This window comes from Colletes latitarsis, chromosome 1 (assembly GCF_051014445.1).
Source record: "Colletes latitarsis isolate SP2378_abdomen chromosome 1, iyColLati1, whole genome shotgun sequence".
Taxonomy (NCBI): Eukaryota; Metazoa; Arthropoda; class Insecta; order Hymenoptera; family Colletidae; genus Colletes; species Colletes latitarsis.
The window spans coordinates 21,769,353-21,786,759 of record NC_135134.1 but is presented as its reverse complement, the minus strand read 5'-3'; positions in this window follow the sequence as shown (position 1 = coordinate 21,786,759).

The following is a 17,407-nucleotide window of genomic DNA, read 5'->3' as shown; positions in this document are numbered from 1 at the left end:
TGGAGGATAACGCTGGTTATGTCTGGGTTACGTCTGGTATTTGCAATCATCTGCCACATACTTTCGCATTTTTGGCATACTTGTTTGCCACATCCTGGGTTCTTTTCTGGCTCGAACCACGTAGTAATGTGGTACCACACCGAAACAGTCAATTAAACCTGGTCGCGATTAATATTTTAGAGGATAACGCCGGTTATGTCTGGGTTAGGTCTAGTATTTGCCCTCATTTGGCTCGTACGTTCGTATTTTTCTCATACTTGTTGGGCAGATCCTGGGCTTTTTCTGGATTGGATCACGTAATAATGTGGTACCACACTGAAACAGTCAATAGAAGCTGGTTCCGATTAGTATTTTCGATGATAACGCCGGCTATGTCTGGGTTAGGTCTGGTATTTGCCATCATCTAGCTCGTACTTTCGCATTTTTCGCTTACATGTTGGCCACATCCTGGGTTCTTTTCTGGCTCGAACCACGTAGTAATGTGGTACCACACCGAAACAGTCAATTAAACCTGGTTGCGATTAATATTTTAGAGGATAACGCCGGTTATATCTCGGTTAGGTCAGGGATTTGCCCTCATCTGGCTCGTACCTTCGCATTTTTCGCATACTTGTTGGCCAGATCCTGGCCTTTTTCTGGCTCGGACCACGTAGTAATGTGGTACCACACCGAAACAGTCAATTAAACCCGGTTGCGATTAATATTTTAGAGGATAACGCCGGTTATGTCTTGGTTAGGTCTGGGATTTGCCCCCATCTGGCTCGTACTTTCGCATTTCTCGCATACTTGTTGGCCAGATACTGGCCTTTTCCTGGTTTCGATCCCGTAGTAGTGCGGTACCATACTGAAACAGTCAATTAAATCTGGTTGCGATTAATATTTTGGAGGATAACGCTGGTTATGTCTGGGTTAGTTCTGGTATTTGCAATCATCTGGCTCATACTTTCGCTTTTTTCGCATACTTGTTGGCCAGATGCTGGGTCTTTTCTGGTGTGGATCCCGTAATAATGAAGTTCCACACCGATACAGCCAATTAAACCTGGTTTCGATTAATATTTTAGAGGATAACGCCGGTAATGTCTTGGTTAGGTCTGGGATTTGCCCCCATCTGGCTCGTACCTTCGCATTTCTCGAATACTTGTTGGCCAGATACTGGCCTTTTCCTGGTTTCGATCACGTAGTAGTGCGGAACCATACTGAAACAGTCAATTAAATCTGGTTGCGATTAATATTTTGGAGGATAACGCTGGTTATGCCTGGGTTACGTCTGGTATTTGCAATCATCTGCCACATACTTTCGCATTTTTGGCATACTTGTTTGCCACATCCTGGGTTCATTTCTGGCTCGAAACACGTAGTAATCTGGTACCACACCGAAACAGTCAATTAAACCTGGTTCCGATTAGTATTTTCGATGATAACGCCGGCTATGTCTGGGTTAGGTCAGGTATTTGCCATCATCTAGCTCGTACTTTCGCATTTTTCGCTTACTTGTTGGCCAGACTCTGGCCTTTTTCTGGTTTGGAACACGTAGTAATGTGGTACCACACTGACACTGTCAATAAAAGCTGGTTCCGATTAGTATTTTAGAGGAGAACGCTGGTTAGGTCTGGGTTACGTCTGGTATTTGCAATCATCTGCCACATACATTCGCATTTTTCGCATACTTGTTGGCGAGATCCTGCGTTTTTTCTGGTTTGGATCACGTAGTAATGCGGTACCACACCGAAACAGTCAATTAATCCTGGTTGCGATTAATATTTTAGAGGATAACGCCGCTTATGTCTCGGTTAGGTCTGTGATTTGCCCTCATCTGGCTCGTACTTTCGCATTTCTCGCATACTTGTTGGCCAGATCCTGGGCTTTTTCTGCTTTGTATCACGTAGTAATGTGGTACCACACTGAAACAGTCAATAGAAGCTGGTTCCGAATAGTATTTTAGAGGATAACGCCGGTTATGTCTGGGTTAGTTCTGGTATTTGCAATCATCTTGCTTATACTTTCGCTTTTTTCGCATACATGTTGGCCAGATGCTGGGTTTTTTCTGGTTTGGCTCCCGTAATAATGACGTTCCACACCGAAACAGACAATTAAACCTGGTTTCGATTAATATTTTAGAGGATATTGCCGGTTATATCTCGGTTAGGGCTGGGATTTGCCCTCATCTGGCCCGTACTTTCGCATTTTTCGCATACTTGAATGGCCAGATCCTGTGTTTTTCCATTGTTAGGATCACGCAGTAATGTGGTACCACACTGAAACAGTCAGTAGAAGATGGTTCCGAATAGTATTTTAGAGGATAACGCTGGCTATGTCTGGGTTTGTTCTGGTATTTGCTATCATCTGGCTCATACTTTCGCGTTTTTCGCATATTTGTTGGCCAGATCCTGTGTTTTTTCTGGTTTGGATCCCGTAGTAATGGGGTTCCACACCGAAACAGTCAATTAAACCTGGTTGCGATTAATATTTTAGAGGATAACGCCGGTTATCTCTCGGTTAGGTCTGGGATTTGCCCTCATCTGGCTCGTACTTGCGCATTTTTTGCATACTTGTTGGCCAGATCCTGGGCTTCTTCTGGTTTGGATCACGTAGCATTGTGGGACCACTCTGAAACAGTCAATTAAACCTGGTTGCGATTAATATTTTAGACGATAACGCCGGTTTTTTCTCGGTTAGGTCTGGGATTTGCCCTCATCTGGCTCGTACTTCCGCAATTTTCACACACTTACTGGCAAGATCCTGGCCTTTTTTTGGTTTGTATCACGTAGTAATGCGGTTCCACACCGAAACAGTCAATTAAACCTGGCTGCGATTAATATTTTCGAGGATAACGCCGGTTATGTCTGGGTTAGGTCTAGTATTTGCCCTCATTTGGCTCGTACTTTCGTATTTTTCTCATACTTGTTGGGCAGATCCTGGGCTTCTTCTGGTTTGGATCACGTAGTAATGTGGGACCACTCTGAAACACTCAATTAAACCTGGTTGCGATTAATATTTTAGAGGACAACGCCGGTTATTTCTCGGTTAGGTCTGGGATTTGCCCTCATCTGTATCGTACTTCCGCAATTTTCGCACACTTATTGGCAAGATCCTGGCCTTTTTTTGGTTTGTATCACGTAGTAATGCGGTTCCACACCGAAACAGTCAATTAAACCTGGTTGCGATAATATTTTAGAGGATAACGCTGTTTATGTCTCAGTTAGGTCTGGGATTTGCCCTCATCTGGCCCGTACTTTCGCATTTTTGCATACTTGTTGGCCAGATCCTTGGCATTTTGCTGGTTTGGATCACGTAGTAATGTGGTACCACACTGAAACAGTCAATAAAAGCTGGTTCCGATTAGTGTTTTAGAGGATAACGCTGGTTATGTCTGGGTTAGTTCTGGTATTTGCAATCATCTGGCTCATACTTTCGCTTTTTTCGCATACTTGTTGGCCAGATGCTGGGTTTTTTCTGGTTTGGATCCCGTAATAATGACGTTCCACACCGAAACAGCCAATTAAACCTGGTTTCGATTAATATTTTAGAGGATAACGCCGGATATATCTCGGTTAGGTCAGGGATTTGCCCTCATCTGGCTCGTACCTTCGCATTTTTCGCATACTTGTTGGCCAGATCCTGGCCTTTTTCTGGCTCGGACCACGTAGTAATGTGGTGCCACACCGAAACAGTCAATTAAACCCGGTTGCGATTAATATTTTAGAGGATAACGCCGGTTATGTCTTGGTTAGGTCTGGGATTTGCCCCCATCTGGCTCGTACTTTCGCATTTCTCGCATACTTGTTGGCCAGATACTGGCCTTTTCCTGGTTTCGATCACGTAGTAGTGCGGTACCATACTGAAACAGTCAATTAAATCTGGTTGCGATTAATATTTTGGAGGATAACGCTGGTTATGTCTGGGTTACGTCTGGTATTTGCAATCATCTGCCACATACTTTCGCATTTTTGGCATACTTGTTTGCCACATCCTGGGTTCTTTTCTGGCTCGAACCACGTAGTAATGTGGTACCACACCGAAACAGTCAATTAAACCTGGTTGCGATTAATATTTTAGAAGATAACGCCGGTTATGTCTGGGTTAGGTCTAGTATTTGCCCTCATTTGGCTCGTACGTTCGTATTTTTCTCATACTTGTTGGGCAGATCCTGGGCTTTTTCTGGATTGGATCACGTAATAATGTGGTACCACACTGAAACAGTCAATAGAAGCTGGTTCCGATTAGTATTTTCGATGATAACGCCGGCTATGTCTGGGTTAGGTCTGGTATTTGCCATCTTCTAGCTCATACTTTCGCATTTTTCGCTTACTTGTTGGCCAGACTCTGGCCTTTTTCTGGTTTGGAACACGTAGTAATGTGGTACCACACCGAAACAGTCAATTAAACCCGGTTGCGATTAATATTTTAGAGGATAACGCCGGTTATGTCTTGGTTAGGTCTGGGATTTGCCCCCATCTGGCTCGTACTTTCGCATTTCTCGCATACTTGTTGGCCAAATACTGGCCTTTTCCTGGTTTCGATCACGTAGTAGTGCGGTACCATACTGAAACAGTCAATTAAATCTGGTTGCGATTAATATTTTGGAGGATAACGCTGGTTATGTCTGGGTTACGTCTGGTATTTGCAATCATCTGCCACATACTTTCGCATTTTTGGCATACTTGTTTGCCACATCCTGGGTTCTTTTCTGGCTCGAACCACGTAGTAATGTGGTACCACACCGAAACAGTCAATTAAACCTGGTTGCGATTAATATTTTAGAGGATAACGCCGGTTATGTCTGGGTTAGGTCTAGTATTTGCCCTCATTTGGCTCGTACTTTCGTATTTTTCTCATACTTGTTGGGCAGATCCTGGGCTTTTTCTGGATTGGATCACGTAATAATGTGGTACCACACTGAAACAGTCAATAGATGCTGGTTCCGATTAGTATTTTAGAGGAGAACGCTGGTTAGGTCTGGGTTACGTCTGGTATTTGCAATCATCTGCCACATACTTTCGCATTTTTGGCATACTTGTTTGCCACATCCTGGGTTCTTTTCTGGCTCGAACCACGTAGTAATGTGGTACCACACCGAAACAGTGAATTAAACCTGGTTGCGATTAATATTTTAGAGGATAACGCTGGTTAGGTCTGGGTTACGTCTGGTATTTGCAATCATCTGCCACATACATTCGCATTTTTCGCATACTTGCTGGCGAGATCCTGCGTTTTTTCTGGTTTGGATCACGTAGTAATGCGGTACCACACCGAAACAGTCAATTAATCCTGGTTGCGATTAATATTTTAGAGGATAACGCCGGTTATGTCTCGGTTAGGTCTGTGATTTGCCCTCATCTGTCTCGTGCTTTCGTATTTTTCGCATACTTATTGGCCAGATCCTGGGCTTTTTCTGCTCTGTATCACGTAGTAATGTGGTACCACACTGAAACTGTCAATAGAAGCTGGTTCCGAATAGTATTTTAGAGGATAACGCCGGTTATGTCTGGGTTGGTTCTGGTATTTGCAATCATCTTGCTCATACTTTCGCTTTTTTCGCATACATGTTGGCCAGATGCTGGGTTTTTTCTGGTTTGGATCCCGTAATAATGACGTTCCACACCGAAACAGACAATTAAACCAGGTTTCGATTAATATTTTATTGGATATTGCCGGTTATATCTCGGTTAGGTCTGGGATTTGCCCTCATCTGGCCCGTACTTTCGCATTTTTCGTATACTTGTTGGCCAGATCCTGGGCTTCTACTGGTTTGGATCACGTTGTAATGTGGGACCACATTGAAACAGTCAATTAAACCTGATTTCGATTAATATTTTAGAGGATAACGCCGGTTATGTCTCGGTTAGGTCTGGGATTTGCCCTCATCTGGCCCGTATTATCGCATTTTTCGCATACTTGAATGGCCAGAACCTGGGTTTTTCTGTTGTTAGGAACACGTAGTAATGTGGTACCACACCGAAACAGTCAATTAAACCTGGTTGCGATTAATATTTTAGAGGATAACGCCGGTTATGTCTCGGTTAAGTCTGCGGTTTGCCCTCATCTGGCTCGTACTTTCGCATTTTTCGCATACTTGTTGGCCAGATCCTGGGCATTTTCTGGTTTGTATCACGTAGTAATGTGGTACCACACTGAAATAGTCAGTAGAAGATGGTTCCGAATAGTATTTTAGAGGATAACGCTGGCTATGTCTGGGTTTGTTCTGGTATTTGCTATCATCTGGCTCATACTTTCGCGTTTTTCGCATATTTGTTGGCCAGATCCTGTGTTTTTTCTGGTTTGGATCCCGTAGTAATGGGGGTCCACACCGAAACAGTCAATTAAACCTGGTTGCGATTAATATTTTAGACGATAACGCCGGTTTTTTCTCGGTTAGGTCTGGGATTTGCCCTCATCTGTCTCGTACTTCCGCAATTTTCGCACACTTATTGGCAAGATCCTGGCCTTTTTTTGGTTTGTATCACGTAGTAATGCGGTTCCACACCGAAACAGTCAATTAAACCTGGTTGCGGTTAGTGTTTTAGAGGATAACGCTGGTTATGTCTGGGTTAGTTCTGGTATTTGCAATCATCTGGCTCATACTTTCGCATTTTTGGCATACTTGTTAGCCACATCCTGGGTTCTTTTCTGGCTCGAACCACGTAGTAATGTGGTACCACACCGAAACAGTCAATTAATCCTGGTTGCGATTTATATTTTGGAGGATAACGCTGGTTATGTCTGGGTTACGTCTGGTATTTGCAATCATCTGCCACATACTTTCGCATTTTTGGCATACTTGTTTGCCACATCCTGGGTTCTTTTCTGGCTCGAACCACGTAGTAATGTGGTACCACACCGAAACAGTCAATTAAACCTGGTTGCGATTAATATTTTAGAGGATAACGCCGGTTATGTCTGGGTTAGGTCTAGTATTTGCCCTCATTTGGCTCGTACTTTCGTATTTTTCTCATACATGTTGGGCAGATCCTGGGCTTTTTCTGGATTGGATCACGTAATAATGTGGAACCAAACTGAAACAGTCAATAGAAGCTGGTTTCGATTAGTATTTTAGATGATCACGCAGGCTATGTCTCGGTTAGGTCTGGCATTTTCACACATCTGGATCGTAATTACGCATTTTTCGCATTACTTGTTGGCCAGATCCTGGCCTTTTTCAGGCTTGGACCACGTAGTAATGTGGTACCACACTGAAACAGTCAATTAAACCTGGTTGCGATTAATATTTTAGAGGATAACGCCGGTTATGTCTCGGTTAAGTCTGCAATTTGCCCTCATCTGGCTCGTACTTTCGCATTTTTCGCATACTTGTTGGCCAGATCCTGGGCTATTTCTGGTTTGTATCACGTAGTAATGACATTCCACACCGAAACAGTCAATTAAACCTGGTTCCGAATAGTATTTTAAAGGATAACGCAGGTTATGTCTCGGTTAGGTCTGGGATTTGCCCTTATCTGGCTCGTACTTTCGCATTTTTCGCATACTTGTTGGCCAGATCCTGGCCTTTTTCTGGCTTGGACCAAGTAGTAATGTGGGACCACACTGAAACAGTCAATTAAACCTGGTTGCGATTAATATTTTAGAGGATAACGCCGGTTATGTCTCGGTTAGTTCTGGGATTTTCACTAATCTGGATCGTAATTTCGCGTTGCTCGCATACTTGTTGGCAATATCCTGGGCTTTTTCTGGTTTGGATCCCGTAGTAATGAGGTTCCACACCGAGACAGTCAATTAAACCTGGTTGCGATTAATATTTTAGAGGATAACGCCGGTTATGTCTCGGTTAGGTCTGGGATTTTCACTAATCTGGATCGTAATTTCGCGTTTCTCGCGTACTTGTTGGCAAGACCCTGGGCTTTTTCTGGTTTGTGTCACGTAGTAATGCGGTAGCACACCGAAACAGCCAATTAAACCTGGTTGCGATTAATATTTTAGAGGATAACGCCGGTTATGTCTCGGTTAAGTCTGCAATTTGCCCTCATCTGGCTCGTACTTTCGCATTTTTCGCATACTTGAATGGCCAGACCATGTGTTTTTCTATTGTTAGGATCACGTAGTAATGTGGTACCACACTGAAACAGTCAATTAAACCTGGTTGCGATTAAAATTTCACAGGATAACGCCGGTTATGTCTCGGTTAAGTCTGCAATTTGCCCTCATCTGGCTCGTACTTTCACATTTTTCGCATACTTGTTGGCCAGATCCTGGGCATTCTCTGGTTTGGATCACGTAGTAATGTGGTACCACACTGAGACAGTCAATAAAAGCTGGTTCCGATTAGTATTTTAGACGATAATGCTGGTTATGTCTGGGTTAGTTCTGGTATTTGCAATCATCTGGCTCATACTTTCGCGTTTCTCGCATACTTGTTGGCAAGATCCTGGGCTTTTTCTGGTTTGCGTCACGTAGTAATGGGGTTCCATACCGAAACAGTCAGTTAAACCTGGTTGCGATTAATATTTTAGAGGATAACGCCGTTTATCTCCCGGTTAGGTCTGGGATTTGCCCTCATCTGGCTCGTACTTTCGCATTTTACGCATACTTGTTGGCCAGATCCTGGGCTTCTTCTGGTTTGGATCACGTAGTAATGTGGGACCACTCTGAAACAGTCAATTAAACCTGGTTGCGATTAATATTTTAGAGGATAACGCCGGTTATGTCTCGGTTAGGTCAGGGATTTGCCCTCATCTGGCTCGTACCTTCGTATTTTTCGCATACTTGTTGGCCAGATCCTGGCCTTTTTCTGGCTCGGACCACGTAGTAATGCGGTACCACACCGAAACAGTCAATTAAACCTGGTTGCGATTAATATTTTAGAGGATAACGCCGATTATGTCTCGGTTAAGTCTGCGATTTGCCCTCATCTGGCTCGTGCTTTTGCATTTTTCGCATACTTGTTGGCCAGATCCTGGGCTTTTTCTGGTTTGTATCACGTAGTAATGTGTTACCACACTGAAAGAGTCAATAGAAGCTGGTTCCGAATAGTATTTTAGAGGATAACGCTGGCTATGTCTGGGTTAGTTCTGGTACTTGCAATCATCTGGCTCATACTTTCGCGTTTTTCGCATATTTGTTGGCCAGATCCTGGGTTTTTTCTGGTTTGGATCCCGTAGTAATGAGGTTCCACAACGAAACAGTCAATTAAACCTGGTTGCGATTAATATTTTAGAGGATAACGGCGGTTATGTCTTGGTTAGGTCTGGGATTTGCCCTCATCTGGCTCGCCCTTGCGCATTTTTCGCATACCTGTCGGCCAGATCCTGGGCTTCTTCTGGTTTGGATCACGTAGTAATGTGGGACCACACTGAAACAGTCAATTAAACCTGGTTTCGAATTGTTTAAATAACGCGTTAATTCGTTGTTTGAAAAGTCGGTTAAACCGTCGCGTGATCGATAGAAAAAGCAGAAAGTTTCTTATACGGTATTCTCAGTTTACGCGACATTCCAGAGCCTTCTCTGCGGCGTAATATGTTTCGAGCAATACCGTGTAGAAAAACTACAAACTTACTTTCGATACAAATCACGCGATCGGCCTAGTAACGGTTCCCTGAGAACACGTGTTCATACGCCAAAATTACAGAGAGGATACAAAATTAATAAGAGACAGACAGCTTAGACCAGATAGCGCCACGAGATGAAAATTTCCCCTCCCTCGTGGCCACGGTTAAGCAGGTATGTCTCGGGAGCACTTGCTATCTGGTTCTCGACGAGTGCGGATCGCCTGAGCCGACCTCGTCAATCTGTCGGAATCGATACATACGATTAATTAGATTCGTCTAATACGACGTGGATCCACTTAACCGAAACGGTACAAGACAGAGACTGCTGCGGATTCGAAAGAATCACGTCCAGTCGAATTTCGTACCCTACGGTTTCGTGAGAATATCTCGATTTCCGCGGTAACTGAACCATAGGAACGGGAAAATTTACTCGATAACTTGAGTAATTTTCATAACCCGCCATCGGTGGCTGAATATAATCAGATTGCACTTAAACAGTGCTTGATTATCGCCACCGTTGTGACGGACAAACACGTATTGCTGAAATCAGTGGTCGTGTTTGAGAACCGAGAGAATTTCTTGATTCTCTGCTTGGCTATTGTACGGTTCAGAACCCCAACCTACAGGGAGCCTTCGTTGCAAAATCCCTGGGTTGGGTTCGTCGTTTTCCAGGGTCGAAACAAAAGTTTGGGATAACACCCGATAGGGGCCTTATTGGCATTCCCTGGGTAAATATCTCGGCTAGTTTCGACCTGCTCGAGCGTGGGTTCCAGATCGTCAGTGGGTACGGACACTCGACGTAGAACTACGTTCAAAGGGACCCGTGGTGTTAGAACCTTAATAATCAGTCGCTTCTGCGCAGTTAAGGCTCTGCATCACACCGGTCCCGTACGGACCAGGGAACGGCGAGGGACCGCGGAGTTGACAACCTTTGGAGCCTTACAACCTCCACTTGTTGTCCTCTCCTGCAAAAACCAAGCCTGCAGCAGTGGGAAGATAGACATTCGAATCTCGTCTTCCCCATCTGCAATTCAACGTTTCCAAAATCTGAAACGTTGAAATAATAATACAGTCCACTAACACAGTTGTGTATCGCTGTGTAAGAATCCCGCTCCTGTTTACCGTAAACGGAAGGAGGAGCGAGGGGATTAGAGCGAGTCAGACAACGCACCGAGCGTTGTCAGGTATTAACCGCCGGATTTCGGTATTTCTTTTGATTACAGAAGACCGAGACGAGAGCCGTAGGGGCCGACGGCGGCGCAGGTTTTTTTCCCCGAGCCATCAGCTCGGGGTTTTTTCCTGCAATTTTTAAAAAATCACAAATATAAATTTAATTTTCGTTAATTTTCTTTTTTACGTTTATTTAATTTTTGCATATTTCATCTTAATAAACGGCCAGTCCATTGGACTAGGCGAAAGAAAATTATAAACTGTACATTCACTTTCCCCCATATTCCCAATCCCTCGTGATCCGGGCCAAACTTCGTTAAAGGGTACGAGACAAGGTCTTTTCACATCCTTTGCACATACTCGTACCTATTTTAACAAAGGTCCTTCGAGCCGGATTTAACACGAGGTTGAGAGGAATTGGGAAAGGTACAGTAAATCACACGTGTCGAATATCCACGTGAGAGGTTAGTTCGAGCTGATTAATCCTCGATAAAACCCAACAATGGCCGTGGCTAAAGAAACCATGTGGACGGAAGCTGATGAGCACATAGAGACCATGTGCGAAATCACCTACCGCCTAAGCAAATTGGGTACTAACCTGAGAAAAACTGGCAGAGCGAATTACTCGGTGAGACTTCTCGAGGAAAAGCTCGATTTTGCCAAAACACAATGGAAGGAGTTAAACGATCGGTATACGGCCGTGCGCAAGCTCTTAAAGCCGGCGCAAAGACAAAACTACGATTTCTTTAAACAGAATATTATCGTAGCCGCCGAAAACTATTTCCACGAATACATGGATCTCGTAAGCACGGAAATCGACCAACTCACCACTGACAAAAGAACAGCGGTGTCGGTCGAACCATGCAACGTACCGATCGAGCTCCCCAAGCAGCGAATACCCAAATTCGGAGGTGATCCTCGAGAGTGGGAACACTTTGAGGATCTGTTTACCGCCGGGGTAATTAACAATGCTGCGTTGGGAGACATCCAACGATTGTATTTTCTAAATGCCTGCCTTGAGGGGCCGGCTGCAGCAATCGTTGCTTCCCTTCCAGTCGTGGGTCGCAACTTCACGGAAGCGTGGACGAGGCTGAAGACCGAATTCGGCCTCCCACGCATAGTCACTGGGAAACTACTGGACAAGCTTCTATATCTGAAGCCCATCGATATGAACGACTTGTCCAGCATGCAATAAGTGACCGTGGGTTGCACCCAAGCAATCGCTGTTCTGGATACAAAGGGCACACCAGAACAGCAACGAGACTGGCTGCTCGCTCATTGGGTGAAGCAACACTTCACCCCCGAAATGGAGCTGGAATGGCAAAAAACGCTAGACCTCTCGCCCGATTATCCTACGTTCGAGGACGTAAGGAAATTCGTGGACAAACGGTCACGTGCCTTGCTCTCCATGAACGAGGAGCGCAGAAAAGCTGCCTTGGGGCTTCCAACAAAATCCACGCGTAATCGAAGCGCGGCGTGGGAAGTCAGCGCCGCCTCGAAGAACGTGAGAAGCCATAACGTTGTCATGGAAAACGTCCAGGCTGAACAGCCACGACGAACGGGTTCCGATAACGTCAGGCAGGTTGGAACAACGCCCACTCAATTGTGCGGATTCTGTAACGGGCCGCACAGTTTGCCGAACTGCCGAAATTTTGCAATATTGACTGCAAAAATGCGCAGTCAGTATGTGAAAGGTCGCCGGTGGTGCATCCAGTGCCTGGGCACCACTCATACGGTGACCAAATGCAAAAACTCCACGGCATGTACGACGTGCGGCGGGATGCACCATTCCCTGCTGCACTTCGAGGTAAAACGGGAAGCTCAACCGACTAAGCCGTTACCAAAAAGTGAGGTCGGCAACCGGGAAGAGCGGCGTCTTAATGACCAATCCCGTCGGCCTACGAAATCGAGGCCGAAACCCAACACTTCGGCGAGTGCTAAAACAACGCCCGCCTCTACGTCGCACTGTACCGCTCTTGGTACAGGCGCACCGAGGCCAGTGCTATTAGCGACCGCCCGAGTTAAAGTGTTCGGCAAAAATGGCACGACGCGAATCGCGCGCGCCCTACTCGATCAAGGATCGGAAACGTCCTTCATATCCGCGAGTTTGGTGAATGACCTCAAACTCGCGCGGAGGAAAACCCCAGCTACGGTGACGGGCCTAGGGGGTGACCGAACCCGATCGATAAAGTACAGTGTCGGAATGAGTCTCGGCGCAAAAGACGGTGAGAAACCGATGTGTGTGGCTGATGCGTACGTCGTGCCTCAAATCACGACCTACGCGACTCCATCGGTAGGAACGCTCGGATACGAAGCGTTCCTGGAATTACCGCTTGCCGACCCCGACCCCGCATCGGATCAAACCATTGAAATTTTGATCGGTGCGGACTTATACGCACAGATTATGCGAGCGGGATTCCGTCGCATAAACGATGCAGGTCCCATTGCACAAGAAACTGCATTCGGCTGGGTGATATCCGGGCCGACAAACGCAGCAAGTGGTGCGCAGAACACGGTGCAGTCGCTGCACTGCACCGTACTCGAATTGCTGGATCAAGCGGTTCGAAAGTTCTGGGAAATGGAAGAAATTCCCGCAACCTCCACGCATACCAAAGCAGAAGAGGAGTGCGAAGCATTCTTTCAAAAAACCGTTACCCGTGACGAAACTGGGCGGTTTGTAGTTCGACTCCCCCTCAATTGCCCGAGACCGGAAGAAGCGTTGGGAAATTCCTTCCATATCGCGCTTTCCGCTCTCACAAGGCTGAGGAAGAAACTGGACACGAATCCGACTCTCGGTAAAGAATACGCAGAGTTTCTAGCGGAATACGAGTCTTTAGGTCATATGTCGCGTATCGAACCTATTGACCAAACTAGACTTTACATTCCGCACCGAGCGGTCATTCGCACGGACAGCGCGACCACCAAATTGCGAGTCGTCTTTAATGCGACCAGCAGGACAGTGGGTGAACGCTCCCTAAACGACATCCTACACGTAGGTCCGAAATTACAAAACGATATTACCTCGGTATTAACGAGATGGCGTTTGTACGAATACGTGTTGGTGGCTGATATCGAGAAGATGTTTCGACAGATTCTCGTCGCCCCTGAGGATCGTCGTTTTCAATGCATAGTATGGAATGCACCCGAAACCGAACAGCTGGTAGCGTTCGAGTTAAATACCGTTACATACGGAACGGCGTGCGCCCCGTACTTGTCGATGCGTACCCTCCTCGAATTAAAGGAACAGGATGGAAAGAAATTTCCGCTTGCCGCTCCGATTCTCGAGAAGGACATTTACGTCGACGATGTATTCCTGGGAGCACCTGATAAATCCTTGTTGGAGAAAATCCGCACACAAGTCTGCGAGCTCCTCCAAGGAGGCGGGTTTGAGCTGAAGTGGGCAGGAAATTCGCCACAATTATTGCGAAATATTCCCCACAGCGCTCACTCCCACGCCGTTGACCTCACTTTGTTCGATGATTCTGAACTAAAAGCGCTCGGTTTACGATGGATACCGTCTGGAGATTATTTCTATTTCAATCTCCAACGGTTCCAACCCTCGGCATCACCGATGACAAAAAGAAATTTGTTTTCGGAAATTGCCAAGCTCTTCGATCCGCTCGGCTGGCTCTCGCCGGTTGTAATTCGCGCGAAGATTTTGATGCAGTCTCAGTGGCTGGAGAAAATCCAGTGGGACGATCAAATCTCCGCGAATACGCAAAAAACGTGGAATGCGTTCTGTACGGATTGGAGCAGCTTAAAGGAGCTAAAAATTCCTAGATGGATATGTTTCGGAGCTGATACGGTGTCAGTAGAATTGCATGGATTCTGCGACGCTTCGCTCGCGGCCTATTCGGCCGTCACGTATTTACGCGTGACGACGATAAGCAACGAAATTTTTACGACGTTGCTGATGGCAAAAACGCGAGTCGCTCCGATTAAAACGCAGTCCATCCCAGTCCTCGAATTAAACGGGGCGGCACTCCTCTCCGAGCTGGTGGTGCACGTGCAGCGGTCACTTCCGATAAAAGTGCACCGCGTAATCTGCTGGACAGATTCCACGATTGCATTGGCTTGGTTAAGGAAGCATGCATCGACATGGAAGGTTGTAATCGCCAACCGAGTGTCGAAAATCCAGACATTACTCCCGAACGCTGAATGGCATCATGTTCCCACGCGCTCGAACCCCGCGGATCTAAATTCGCGTGGGGTGGACGCGTCGGAACTCCTTCAGTCGGAGCTCTGGATTTCCGGGCCGACGTGGCTTCGACAAGCGGAAGAAAATTGGCCAAAAATGCCCGCTTCGATCGAGACCGAGGAGGGTAAGCGCGTATCGCATACCCTCGTAGCAACTCCACAAAAGGAATGGGATTTTGTATTCCGATTTTCCAAATGGAGTAAGCTACTCCGCGTAACCGCCTACTGTCTTCGTCTAAAAAGGACGTGGGACGGGGAGCGGCGGTCTTTCGGTGCCAAAATCGTCGAAGCACCGGAATTACAGCGTGCAACAGAAAGAATTGTGCGCTATTTACAACGCATGCACTTTGCGGAAGAGTACCAAAGCTTAAAAAAGCGGAAGGGAATTCCTGCAAAGTCTCCGTTAAAAAGCCTCAACCCTTTCCTCGACGAAAAAGACGTCTTGCGAGTGGGTGGAAGGCTGGAGAATGCAGCACTTGCATGGGAAACAAAACACCCGGTAATTCTGCCAAAGCATCATGTTTCTAACATGATAATCCGGCAATGTCACGTTGATACGTTACACGGGGGTTTGCAATTAACCATGTACACGGTGAGACAGAAATTCTGGATCATCGGTTGTCGTAACGCGGCGCGTACGGTTATCCATAATTGCATACGATGCGTGAGATGGCAAGCAAACGCCTCTACGCAGATAATGCAGGATTTAATTCCGGAACGCAGTCGCGAGGCACGAGATTTTTGGAACTGCGGAGTAGATTACGCTGGACCATACCGTGTCCGCGACTCCGCCGGTCGAGGAAAAGCAGCTCATAAACCTTACATAGCAGTATTCGTCTGCTTCGCTACAAGAGCCGTGCATATCGAACTCGTGCATGATTACACAACAAGTGCATTTTTGGCCGCCTTGGATCGATTTATCGCTCGTCGAGGAGTTCCGTCCTGCATGTTCAGTGACAACGGAACAAACTTCGTCGGAGCGGATCGAGAATTGCGAGAACATTTCAATATCGTGTACAATACACAGGAAATGCGCAATAAGTGCGGCCAGAAGGGTATTACGTGGAAATTTAATCCACCTAGTGCACCTCATTTCGGCGGTATGCAAGAAGCCGGTGTGAAATCGGTGAAACATCACCCCAAACGCACCCTCGGTGATTTCGCGCCTACAAGCGAGGAAATGCAGACATTACTCTGCAAGATCGAAGCGAGCTTGAATTCTCGACCGATTTCCGCTTTAAGCGATAACCCTGAGGATTATGCGCCTCTCACACCGGGCCACTTCTTGATCGGAAGTCCGATAAATGCACTTCCGTTCGAGTCCGGGGAAACTGAAAAACTCTCCCGCCTTACACGTTGGAGAGCGATACAGAAATTCCACGAGCAACTCTGGAGGCATTGGACGCGTGATTATCTCACGCACCTCCAGAACCGCTATAAGTGGCATACCGCCCACGCACAGCTAAAACCAAACGATTTGGTGTTAGTGCAAAATCCTCTTCTCCCCCCAAATCAATGGGAAATGGGGAGAATCGAGGAAACATTCCCGGGTAAAGACAGGCGTGTGCGTGTAGTTAAAGTTCGCACAGCAACGTCCACCTACACACGTCCTATTACACGTCTGTGTAAATTGCCCGTGGAAGAGTCGGTAACGACAACAAACGTCGACGACGCTATCGGGACATAAGAAATCCCGAATTCCGCTAGACAAAGAGACACAGTAGAGTGAGAAAGACCATTGACACAATCCTGGTGTTGTCTCACACGTTCTACAAGTCTCAGCTGAGGGATACGGACAGAGGGGTACCATACCCTACCATCCCGTCAAGAATTGAGGAAGGGAGCGATTCCCCGATTCCCCGGGATCCACGGCTTTAAAAGCAGGATCCGCGGACCGAATCGGTTCAGTTCCGGATCAAATCAAGCGGAAACAATGTCGAGCGACGAGAGTGTAATAACGGTAGTGGGGTCCAACCGTATTGACCCGGAAATGGAGGCGCAGTTTGGGCGCCTCCTCAAATTGGGGGAAGTGTTCGCCCCCAAAAGCACCAAGGAGGCGGAGGAGCCCGAAGCAGTGGCCTCGACTTCAACCGCCCCAGAAAACAGGACCACCGAGGCAGCGGATCCCGAAAAAGAACCGCCAGCCGCCACCGTCGGCACTTTGCCGACCTACGACGTATACATGGGGCCGGAGTTAATACGTGTGCCGGCCCATATACCGTGGACCACCAAACGATATAAATGTCCGGCCGAAGGCGGCCACTTTCATCTAAAATGGGCACCATGTGGCCGGCTCGTCGCCTGTAACTTTCGGCCGCTAAAGGCCCGAAAGAGCGCGACGACAACGGCCGTTCAGCCGCCACCAACGCCAACCGGGCCGCCCCCGCCGACAAAGCCGACCTCGTCGAGGAAGCGGCCAGTCAGGGAGAACCCGGTGCCCCGGGAAACAGGGAGGTCCTGGCGCCGCAGTGAGCAGCGACGAAAGGCAAGGGCGAGGGCCCGGCAACCCTCCGGTGATGGCCAGCGGCGGGACAACTCCC